Source organism: Arachis ipaensis, chromosome B1 (assembly GCF_059453495.1).
Source record: "Arachis ipaensis isolate K30076 ecotype BB chromosome B1, ASM5945349v1, whole genome shotgun sequence".
Lineage (NCBI taxonomy): Eukaryota > Viridiplantae > Streptophyta > Magnoliopsida > Fabales > Fabaceae > Arachis > Arachis ipaensis.
Genome location: NC_142436.1, coordinates 57017099 through 57029881, shown reverse-complemented (window position 1 = coordinate 57029881; position 12783 = coordinate 57017099). Strand labels below are relative to the sequence as shown.

Below are 12783 nucleotides of genomic sequence, written 5' to 3'. Positions count from 1 at the left end.
GCCAAAAACTTGGTGCACAAAATTGTGATTATCAACAATGGTGCCAAAGGACTTGGAGCTCTTAAACGTGAATCACACTTTGTCACAATTCCGCACAACTCACCAGCAAGTGCACTGGGTCGTCCAAGTAATAAACCTTACGTGAGTAAGGGTCGATCCCACGGAGATTGTCGGCTTGAAGCAAGCTATGGTCATCTTGTAAATCTCAGTCAAGCGGATTCAAATGGTTATGGAGTTTAAGGTGATGAAAATAAACATAAAATAAAGATAGAGAAACTTATGTAATTCATTGGTGGATTTCAGATAAGTGTATAAAGATGCTTTGTTCCCCTTGAACCTCTGCTTTCCTATTGCCTTCTTCCAATCATTCATACTCCTTTCTATGGCAAGCTTTATGTTGGGCATCACCGTTGTCAATGGCTACATCCCGTCCTCTCAGTGAAAATGGTCCTGATGCTCTGTCACAACATCGGCTAATCAGCTGTCGGTTCTCGATCATGTCGGAATAGGATCCATTGATCCTTTTGCGTCTGTCACACGCCCCACAATCGCGAGTTTGAAGCTCGTCACAGTCATCCCTTCCCAGATCCTACTCGGAATACCACAGACAAGGTTTAGACTTTCCGGATCTCAGGAATGGCCGCCAATAATTCTAGCCTATACCACGAAGGTTCCAATCTTAGATTAGAAACCCAAGAGATACACACTCAATCGAAGGTAGAACGGAGGTGGTTGTCAGGCACACGTTCATACATGAGAATGATGATGAGTGTCACGGATCATCACATTCATCAAGTTGAAGAACAAGTGATATCTTAGAGAAGAAGTAGGCGTGAGTTGAATAGAAAAACAATAGTACTTTGTATTAATTCATGAGGAACAGCAGAGCTCCACACCTTAATCTATGGTGTGTAGAAACTCCACTGTTGAAAATACATAAGAACAACGTCTAGGCATGGCGGTGAGGCCATCCTCCAAACGTGCATAAGACTCTCAAAGATCAAAAGTATATCAAGTGTCTCAAAGTACAATAGCAAAAGATCCTATTTATAGAGAACTAGTAGCCTAGGGTTACAGAAATAGGTAATTAATGTAGAAATCTTCTTCTGGGCCCACTTGGTGTGTGCTTGGACTGAGCATTGAAGCATTTTCGTGTAGAGACTTTTCTTGGAGTTAAACGCCAGCTTTTGTGTTAGTTTTGGAGTTAAACGCCAGAATTCTTGAGCTGACTTGGAACGCCTATTTGGGCCATCAAATCTCGGGCAAAGTATGGACTATTATATATTTCTGGAAAGCCCAGGATGTCTACTTTCCAATGCAATTGAGATAGCTTCAATTGGGCTTCTGTAGCTCCAGAAAATCCACTTTGAGTGCAGGGAGGTCAGAATCCAACAGCATCTGCAGTCTTTTTTCAGCCTCTGAATCAGATTTTTGCTCAGGTCCCTCAATTTCTGCCAGAAAATATCTGAAATCACAGAAAAACACACAAACTCATAGTAAAGTCCAGAAGAGTAATTTTTAAATAAAAACTAATAAAAATATAATAAAAACTAATTAAAATATACTAAAAACATACTAAAAACAATGCCAAAAAGCGTATAAATTATCCGCTCATCAGTTTACAATAAAAGAGAAATCTGAAATCCTTTTCTGAAAGAGGAGATTGTTCATTTGAAACAATATTCAAAAGCCTTTCAAAAAGGTTTATCTATGCTAAACCAAAAATAGCCTTTCATACTATTCCAAATCAGAAACACAAAACCGAAACCAACCATCGGTCCATCTTATTTCAACCACGGCCTTAGGCCCAAATAATCCAACAACAACCAATCACCACAATCCAACAGAGTCCCAGTTGCAAACACAGATAGGAGGTTCAAGCACAAACAAACAGTTACAGCAAGTAGAGCAAGTAGCAGATAATCTCAAATAGTCACAAAGGCAAACCAAGTACAATATGCACACCAAAATAATGTCACATAAATGCATATGATGCATGTCTGTTCCTAGTGGCTGATGATATCATCTGTCGGTTATAGAGCCAACCCGACAAGTCCTGGTAGCTAATCATTGGACTGTCCCTCTGTCGTGTCTCCCCAACTCGAGTTATACTCAATATAAACTTGATCATAATCATGATCCATATCCATCACCCTTACTGGTGAATATTTATGGGGGTGAGCTCATCTGGGGCTTTCACAGTGCCCAGCAACCCTGACAACATTGGGTCAAAAGAGCTTCGAGTCTCAACTTGGAGCACGTGGTGGCTAGCCACTGCTTTCTCCCAGGAAAAATCTTATCTCTGATAGTGGAAGTGCAACATTCACATTTATCAATGATTCAGCATATACATGCATTCAATCTCATCCATGGATCAACATCCATCTCAGCCATCCGGCTCACGGTTCAGTCCAGAACCAGCCAATATTCATATCATACACAGCCATTCCAGCTCACGGTTCAATCCAGAACCAACCAATACTTATAATCATACACAGCCATTCTGGCTCACAACAAAACAGCACTTCCACATTCAACATCATCAATTCATAAAATCGGCATTTAAGCCATAAATCACTTTTTTCCAAATCATTTCACTTTGAAATCAAGTTTCAACTCTTTTCAGCCTTGGCTTTAAAGATCTCATTTCTCAAATCATCTCAGGCTCATAAGCCACTTTTACTCAAGGTAAATTCCCCTTTTAAAACCATACCACTCTCGGCATCCTCTTTTCAAAACTTCCATAACCATGGAAAGTTAAAGATTCATTTTGAAACATTCAAAATCATCCATCCAATAATGGGATTTTATAACAAAGTTTCTCGGCAGAGTCCCAAGTCTTTAGGGGAAATTAATATAACTCATTTTCTCAAATTCACTTAAAATCATTAAAATATTGACTTCCTGATTTGAGTAACAAAATTGGATCTAAGCCATACAGAGTCATAAAGTCAATTACTCTTTTCAAAGCCATTTCCTTTACTTAAACAAAAATCAGCTTCAACCACATGAGGAAATTCTAAAGCGTTTCAACTGCTCAGAAATTGTTTTAGTCTTACAAAAATTCAGAACTCAAGGAGTAGTTAAAACCTTTCCCAAAACACTTTAAAATGAGACTTGTCAATAGACGCTCGGGTTCTTTCAAAGCCATTGAAACTTCTTTAATTGAAACCCCCAAGTCAAATCCAAAGGCATAAACCCTTTTCACATTCAAGCAGCCTTAAAGCATAAGTTTCATTTAAATAACTTGTTCACAAGGGAAATGTAATACTTTGCTTAAGAAATAAGACTAAATCACAATTTTCTTTCTAATAATTCATTTCAAAAGCATAAGTCACCCCTTTCTTAATAATTCAGATAAAATAGTAGAAGCCGTTAACTCGTAAGTTTCCAAATAATGTTTCAGTAAAGTCCCGAATTCTACCGGAATTTTGACAGCACCTCCCCTAAAACTTGGACTTTGCCACCCGGTTCGGGTCCCAACAAAACAGTCTACAATCCTTTTCAATAGCCCAAAATCCAAAATCAGTTCAAGGCAAGCTAAATCTAACAATCATCTCAATTCCATATCCTGAGAAAACCGTTTCAAAAATCAAATCATTATCAGCCAAATAAACTCATTTCTAAAGTTTCAAAGAAACGGTTCAGTAACAATCATTAATCAAAAACCAGATCATTTAAAGCAAGCCAGGCTGAATTCAAGAGTGTATTCTATTTTTCACATTCTTAAGAAAATCCATTTGACTCAAATCAATTTCCAACGGATTAAACTCGATCTCAAAGCTTTTAAAAGAATCAACTTAAAAAGCATTTCGTTTCACAAAACCACACAACAATCCAACCAAACAACTTTATAATCATTAGAGACAATCAAACAATACATAAGGCTGATACAATCAGCAAATACATTGTCTCACATCAGTATCCATATGTAATAATTCCAACATATAAAATATAGTTTTCGGAAAGCACCCCTACCTCAAAATGCAATTCCATAACCCAAACGCCTCAGAGAATCCTTTCCGCCTCAACCCGAACTGATGGCAACCAAAACCTCAGCTCCCAGCCACTTTCGCAATAACCATAGCATCAATAATCGCAACATATAATAACCAAAACTCAATCTTATAGCAATTAATGCCATAAACCTCAACATGAGATTACAGAACAGTAACAGAAGGGCTTTCATATCGAAACGCTTACCGAACCGAAGAAGGAACGGCTGAACCGAAATAGCGGCAGTCTCCGAGCTGGGTCAGCGGCAGCTCAGCAGCCACCTCAACAAGCAGCGGCGACAAATTCCGATCACGACAACTGGAACCAAAACGCAGTGACTATAATATTCTCGGAATTCAAAAACGACAGAAACCACAATTAAAACCCTTACCGGCAAACTTTTCCGGCAACGGCAGCAGGGTCTCAAGTGGCAGAAGCTCAGCCCGGAGCTCCGGCGGTGATCCCGTAAGCCACATAACCACTCCCGGCGGTCAGAAACACGGAGGCACAGCTTCCCCCTCCGACAGCGACACCTGCGACGGCCTGAACCTTTTTCCGGCGGCAGTGAGACCCCCAACAGCGCCGGCGCGGCTCTCCCACTCCACTCCGTCGCGTTTGTCTCTCCTTCCTTAGCTCAGCTCGCGAACAGAGTAGATCTATGGTGTGAGGGTGGCACGGCGATGCGGCCAACGCGAGTCCGCGGCAGTGGCACCCAGGCGCGACGGTGGCTCCGGTTTGAACGGCGATGGCAAAGGCTCCAACGGCGCACCGACCTTCTTTCTTCCCTTGCCTGACAGCCCTCAAGGCGTGAACAACGGCGCGGCAAGATGGCTGGGCACGGTGGCGGCACCTGCTCCCTTAAACCCTCCTCGGCGCGCACAGTGACGACACAGGAAGCTTCGGCGGCATCGACCATTGCGGTGGCACGATAGCGAGCTCCCTCCTCCTCTCCTCTGCCACGACTCAGTCTCCCTCTCTTTCTGTTGGCGATGGTGGCAGTAGCACCCACCGCGCTGCCTCCCTCTTCTCCCATCTTCCCTAATTCTGCCTCTCCTTTCTTTGTTTCGTTTGTTTCTTTCTTTTCAGGGAAAAGGGAAAGGAGACCGTGTGTTACTGTTTTGGGGAGAAAGGATTTCGGCTGCTACTGGTTTGGGGGAAACGGGACCGGGTCATGGGTTAGGGTTTTAGGGTTAGGGTTACTTTTGTAATTTCAAATAAAAGTAGGGATATTATAGTAATTGAAACCCAAATTAAATCCAACACTAATTGTATATAGAAAATACTATTTGCTCATCACTTTCACAAATTATTTTCAATAAAATGTTCAAATCAAATAATTAGAAATAATATACTTAATTTCTTCATTTTTCAAAATAGCAGTAATAATATTTAAAATATTAATTATTTAATCCAAATCATATAGAAATCATTATTATTTCACAACTACCAACTTTATAATTTGAATATAAAAAATAATCCAATAATTGTAAAATTGGATAATAATCTCAATTTATTTCAAATTCAATAAATCAAAACTTGCTTTAATTTTCTTTAATAGAGAAATTTCTGAAATTAAAGCTACAGAAACACTGAATTTGAAATTAGCTAATGATAGCCCTTTTTCAAAGGTTTTGGGTCTTACATTCTACCCACCTTATAAAAATTTTCACCCTCGAAAATTGATACAAAACGAAAGGAATTTCATAACAGTTCACCCTTGAACACATTTAAGGAAGAAGCAGAAATATCCCCAAAACATAAACATATATACGGTTTTCAAATACTTGGATTGTCGTATGCATAAGGGTACAAAGGTAGGAGTGTGATTGCAAAGCAAACATTACAAGATAGGCTCAATGCAAAAGATGACATGGTTCAAGCATGTGATAGTAAAGCAAGGCAACGAAGGCTATAAGACATGATGGGGCTAAAACGACGTGCTCAACATCCGCACGCTAATCTCATATCAACCTCAAGGTTTCAACTTTCCAACTCCATCAAGCACTTTACAATCTCCATATTCAATCACAAGCCTGACAACCGCAAACCCGTTCGCAAGGAACAAGACACCACAACTCATAACGTTGTACACCTATCGCTTCAACTTCCGTATACACATATCACGTCTTAAAGAACTAACGCATCGCGTTACTACGTCTATGGGTCACACGTGATATCAAACAATTTTCGAGTCTACTCAAAAGAATACAATATTTAGAACGGAGAGACAATTGTTAAGGATAGTACTCATAGATTTGAGAGAATGTATCCAATTCCAGATAAACAAGGATGCTCAAGCAATGAAGTTTGCTAGTCACAATTCAATTGACAACTTCAAAGATAACCCTTGAATCAAGGAAATCCAATAGGATCAATAAGGAGAAAATCAGCACCTTAGTTTGAAACAAATTCAAGTTGAGTCGAAGAAGTATGAGGTTCATAGAGAAGAACTTCTCAAACCAAAGACAAAGTTCACATATCTCAAGAGCACGATTAAAAATACTTTCGAATACATTGTTCATGAAAGAGTTGAAAACTTGCAAAAATCACTTCGCAGCCTGAAAGAGAAGGTAAACAACAAACATCCTTCAAGAGAGTAAGAAAACATAAACGTGGCCTTGCTCTAATTCAATTTCATGTTGAAGTAGATCATGTAGAGTTTTAAAAACAAAATGCACACAAGTTTGGCTAAGAGCTAAAATATTTTCTCAAATATTTTAGAAGGACAGTTAGGTGCACAACCTAACCAAAAGCAGTTCATAAAAACTCGGAAGTAATCAAATGCTTGTTCAAAAATTCTCAAAGTTCGTATTCAAACAAGCGTGTGTAACATTTATAGCAAGGACAAAGGAGGAAGTTAAATTCTTTTCAGAAAAGAAACTCCGAAGTAAAAATTTGCTTACAATTTAGTAAAAGAATTAAGTGGTGCGTTACAAACGAACCGGTTTCCACTAAAAAAGGAATCTTTCCAAAACCTCATTTAAAACAGCGCATGCCAACTTTAAATTAGCTTCATCAAAATTGAACAATGGTTTCAATCTCAGTCAAGCAACAGAAAATAAATTCCGTTTAATATTTCTTCAAAGAGAATTCAAAACTTCTTTAAAAAGTTCAAAACAAGACTCCAAAAGTGTTCTTGAAATCACCATCTCAGAAGAACATTCAAGAAGTTTAAGATGTACTAAAAAGGAGTCAAGCCATGCAAGAAAGGATCTTAAACCAAGATAGTTCAAACAAGATCCACTAGGCATGAAACATCAAACAAGCTTTCAATTGATTCAAAAGAATACAAAAGTCATAGGAAAATACAACCCAATCATTAGTAATTTTTCCAAGGATATATCTTTGACTAAAAACTCTTGTAAGGACAATGAGAGGATAAATGATGCACTGTTTTTGAAACGAATCAAACTGACTCATATAAGAATGAGATTCGCCAGAGAAAGAAAAGTTTAGATTGATTGTAGTGTTCCCAAAAGGTAAATGTATAATTAAAAACAGAATCACGTATGACATTCATAGAGGTGAAAAGCTTAAGAAGGAACGAGTTCGCTCATAAGAAAGCCATGAGTCCAACATTTTCAAAAGAACAATAATGGCATAAATCGTGTAGTATGCTAAACCAGACTCAATTCAAAATAAGTTAAGTGAAGCTTTTCAAACAAAACTCAACCGGAATAAAAGCGAAAAATCCATTTCTTTCCGAAATTCTGAAAAATACCCAAATACATAATCAAATGAAGATGTGCACTGGAGCTATAGTAGAATTACTAGAAAATCAATTTACTTTTAAAGTAAGTGCAGTTCCGTAAACCAGTAAAAGTACAGGCGATGTATTAAAATAAGTAGTTGCTAAACTGTGTAAGAAATCTTCAAAGTTTCACATATAGATAAGTATACATCTATTCAACAGTAATTTTCATAAAAATCTCAAAATTGGCTGTGATCACTATCAAATAAGAGAAAAACCTGAATCAACAATTTTTCTAAGAATGTACTCAAAATCAGGAGTTAAAAGGTATAGTGCATTAGGACCAGTTCAAAGCCATATCAAAGAATACAGGAATCAGGAAGAACTCAAACAGAGGAAGATAGATGCAACAAAGATTTCAAACAAGCATATGCACTTAAGATCAATCAAGAAGGCATATGAATAGAGGAATAGAGTTGAAAAAAATCAAACTACTTTTCAAGAGGATTAGAAAACAAGAACCTTCAGTTAGGACATGAAGGAACAGGTCGACTCGAACAGGATCCAAGACACACAATTGAATAGTCTCGAGAAATAGTTTCTAACGTTCCCAAAACCCGCGATTCGCTTTACTCAAAACTCGTATATCATCTATGATAACCCATTAGTACTCTCATATACATAATTCACTAGTATTAAGCTGGTCAAACTTAATACCAAGAATTATGCAATGCAAGATGATGAGCGGATAATTTATACACTTTTTGGCATTGTTTTTGTATGTTTTTAGTATATTTTAGTTAGTTTTTATTATGTTTTTTATTAGTTTTTAAATAAAAATCATATTTCTGGACTTTACTATGAGTTTGTGTGTTTTTCTGTGATTTCAGGTATTTTCTAGCTGAAATTGAGGGACCTGAGCAAAATCTTATTCAGAGGCTGAAAAATGACTGCAGATGCTGTTGGATTCTGACCTCCCTGCACTCGAAGTAAATTTTCTGGAGCTACAAAAGCCCAATTGGCACGTTCTCAATTGCGTTGGAAAGTAGACATTCTGGACTTTCTAGAAATATATAATAGTCTATACTTTACCCAATATTTGATGGCTCAAACCGGCGTTCCAAGTCAGCTTAAGAATTTTGGCGTCAAAACGCCAGAACTGGCACAAAAGCTGGAGTTAAACGCCCAAACTGGCACAAAAGCTGGAGTTTAACTCCAAGAAAAGTCTCTACACATGGAAGCTTTAATGCTCAACCCAAGCACACACCAAGTGGGCCCGGAAGAAGATTTTTGCATTAATTACTTATTTCTGTAAACCCTAGGCTACTAGTTCTCTATAAATAGGACCTTTTACTATTGTATTTTCATCTTTGATAAGTCTTATGCTATCTTAGACGCTTTTGGAGGCTGGCCTCACTGCCATGCCTAAACCTTGTTCTTATGTATTTTCAACGGTGGAGTTTATACACACCATATATTAAGGTGTGGAGCTCTGCTGTTCTTCATGAATTAATGCAAAGTACTGTTGTTTTTCTATTCAACTCAAGTCTATTTCTTCTCCAAGATATTCATTCGCACCCAAGAACATGATGAATGTGATGATTATGTGACACTCATCACCATTCTCACCTATGAACGCGTGCCTGACAACCACTTCCATTCTACATGCAAACAAGCTTGAATGTGTATCTCTTGGGTTTCTAATCTAAGATTAGAACCTTCGTGGTATAGGCTAGAATTATTGGCGGCCATTCCTGAGATCCGGAACGTCTAAACCTTGTCTGTGGTATTCTGAGTAGGATCTAGGAAGGGATGACTGTGACGAGCTTCAAATGCGCGAGTGTTGGGCGTGTGACAGACGCAAAAGGATCAATGGATCCTATTCCAACATGATCGAGAACCGACAGATGATTAGCCGTGCGGTGACAGCGTGCGTAGAACATTTTCACTGAGAGGATGGGAAGTAGCCATTGACAATGGTGATGCCCAACATAAAGCTTGCCATGGAAAGGAGTATGAATGATTGGAAGAAGGCAATAGGAAAGCAGGGGTTCAGGAGGAACAAAGCATCTTCATACGTTTATCTGAAATTCCTACCAAGGAATTACATAAGTATCTCTATCTCTATCTTTATTTTATGTTTTATTTATCTTTAATTATCAATCCTCCATAACCATTTAAATCTGCCTGACTGAGATTTACAAGATGACCATAGCTTGGTTCAAGCCGACAGTCTCCGTGGGATCGACCCTTACTCACGTAAGCTATTACTTGGACGACCCAGTGCACTTGCTGGTTAGTTGTGCAGAATTGTGACAAAGTGTGATTCACGTTTGAGAGCTCCAAGTCTTTGGCGCCATTGTTGATGATCACAATTTCGTGCACCAAGTTTTTGGCGCCGTTGCCGGGGATTGTTCGAGTTTGGACAACTGACGGTTCATCTTGTTACTTAGATTAGGTACTTTTCTTTTTATTTTTCAGAATTTTTAAGAATGAATTCTAGAGTTTCAAGGTAATGTTCTTATCATCACAAAAGCTAATTGATCATCATCAATTTAGTTGCTGAATGTAATGTCCTGCTGAAGCTTGGCTAGCCATGTCTAATTTTTTAGACTGAAGCTTTAGACTAACATTGCATGATTCCTGGAATTCTTATTAAAAGTTTTGAATCTCTTTATTCTCTTTTCCATATGATTTTCAAAAAATCACAAAAAAATTTATAAAATCATAAAAATCAAAAATATTTTATGTATCTTAGTGTCAATTTTTAAGTTTGGTGTCTTGCATGCATTGTTTATTTGATCTTAGTTGCATTTTTTATTGTTTCTCATCATTAAAAATTCAAAAATATGTTCAAAATTGTGTCTTTTCAAGTCAATAATATAGAGAATTAAAGATTCAGAACATTCAGCAGAGGAATTAAACAGCAAAAGCTGGGCGTTCAAAACGTCCAGTGAAGAAGGAAAACTGGCGTTTAAACGCCAGCCAGGGTACTTGGCTGGGCGTTTAACGCCCAAAAAGGTATCATTTTAGGCGTTAAACACCAGAATGGATACCATTCTGGGCGTTTAACGCCAGAAGGACACTAGAGGGAAGATTTTGTTTTTAATTCAAATTTTTTTCAAATCTTCATAATTTTTCAAAATCAAAGCTTTTTCAAATCATATCTTTTCAATCATATCTCTTCAAAATCAATTTCTTTCCATTTTTTATTTATTATTATTTTCGAAAATCCTTGCTACAATTAATGATTTACTTCAAAATGTTCAAGTTGTTACTTGCCTATTAAGAAAGGATCAAATTTTAAATTTTAGAATCATATCTTTTAATTTCTTGTTAGTCAAGTAATCAACTTTAATTTTAAAACTTTCTTTTTTTAATTTGATTTTCAATCATATCTTATCAATCACATCTTTTTCAAAATTAATTTTCAATCATATCTTTTTAATTTCTAATTTCAAAATATTTTTCAAAATCAATTAATTTCTTTCCAATCTTAATTTTCGAAAATCTCAATCAAATTTTCAAATTTCTTTTTATTATTTTAAAAATCTTTTACTTTAATTTCGAAAATTCTTCCCCTCTTCTCACATCCTTCTATTTAAGGGACTAACACTCCTCCTCAAGGTGCAATTCGAACGCTATCCTTCTTGATAAGTTCGAATTCTCTTCTATCTACCTTCTCCTTCTATTCTTCTTTTCCTCTGACACTTCAAGGAATCTCTATACTGTAACATAGAGGATTCCATACTTTCTTGTTCTCTTCTCTTGCATATGAGCAGGAGCAAGGACAAAAGCATTCTTGTTGAGGCTGATCCTGAACCTGAAAGGACCTTGAAGCGAAAGCTAAGAGAAGCTAAAGTACAACTCTCTGTAGAGGACCTAACAGAGCTTTGGCAGCCGAAAACAACAACAATGCCAACAATGCAAGGAAGGTGCTTGGTGACTTTACTGCACCTACTCCCGACTTCTATGGGAGAAGCATCTTAATCCCTGCCATTGGAGCAAACAACTTTGAGCTTAAGCCTCAATTAGTTTCTCTAATGCAACAGAATTGCAAGTTTTATGGACTTCCATTGAAAGATCCTCATCAGTTCTTAGCTGAATTCTTGCAAATCTGTGATACTGTCAAGACCAATGGGGTTGATCCTGAGGTCTACAGACTTATTCTCTTCCCTTTTGCTGTAAGAGACAGAGCTAGGACATGGTTGGACTCACAACCTAAAGAAAGCCTGAACTCTTGGGAAAAGCTAGTTAATGCCTTCTTGGCAAAGTTCTTTCCACCTCAAAAATTGAGTAAGCTTAGAGTGGAAGTCCAAACCTTCAAGCAGAAGGAAGGTGAATCCTTCTATGAAGCTTGGGAAAGATACAAGCAATTGATCAGAAGGTGTCCTTCTGACATGCTTTCAGAATGGAGCATCATAGGTATCTTCTATGATGGTCTGTCTGAACTGTCCAAGATGTCATTGGACAGCTCTGCTGGAGGATCTCTTCATCTGAAGAAGATGCCTGCAGAAGCTCAGGAACTTATTGAAATAGTTGCAAATAATCAATTCATATACACCTCTGAAAGGAATCCTGTGAATAATGGGACAAATCAGAAGAAAGGAGTTCTTGAAATTGATACTCTGAATGCCATATTAGCTCAGAATAAAATATTGACTCAACAAGTCAATATGATTTCTCAGAGTCTGTCTGGAATGCAAGCAGCAACAGGCAGTACCAAAGAAGCTTCATCTAAAGAAGAAGCTTATGATCCTGAGAACCCAACAATGGAAGAGGTGAATTACATGGGAGAACCCTATGGAAACACCTATAATCCTTCATGGAGAAATCATCCAAATCTCTCATGGAAGGATCAACAGAGACCTCAACAAGGTTTCAACAACAGTAATGGTGGAAGAAACAGGTTTAGCAATAGCAAGCCTTTTTCATCATCTCCTCAGCAACAGATAAAGGATTCTAAGCAGAGCCACTCTGACTTAGCAACTATAGTCTCTGATCTAATTAAAACCACTCAAAGTTTCATGACTGAAACAAGGTCCTCCATTAGAAATTTGGAGGCACAAGTAGGTCAGCTGAGCAAGAAAGTTACT

General features: G+C 37.7%; 1 non-coding gene across 1 annotated transcript; it reads right to left on the bottom strand.

Annotated features, from left to right (window-relative positions):
- Window positions 1-11985: 11985 nt before the first annotated feature.
- Window positions 11986-12093, bottom strand: LOC148576673 (small nucleolar RNA R71). The gene has a single exon (XR_015903473.1). It is a non-coding gene; the product is annotated as a small nucleolar RNA R71 (small nucleolar RNA).
- Between the last annotated feature and the right edge of the window lie 690 nt (window positions 12094-12783).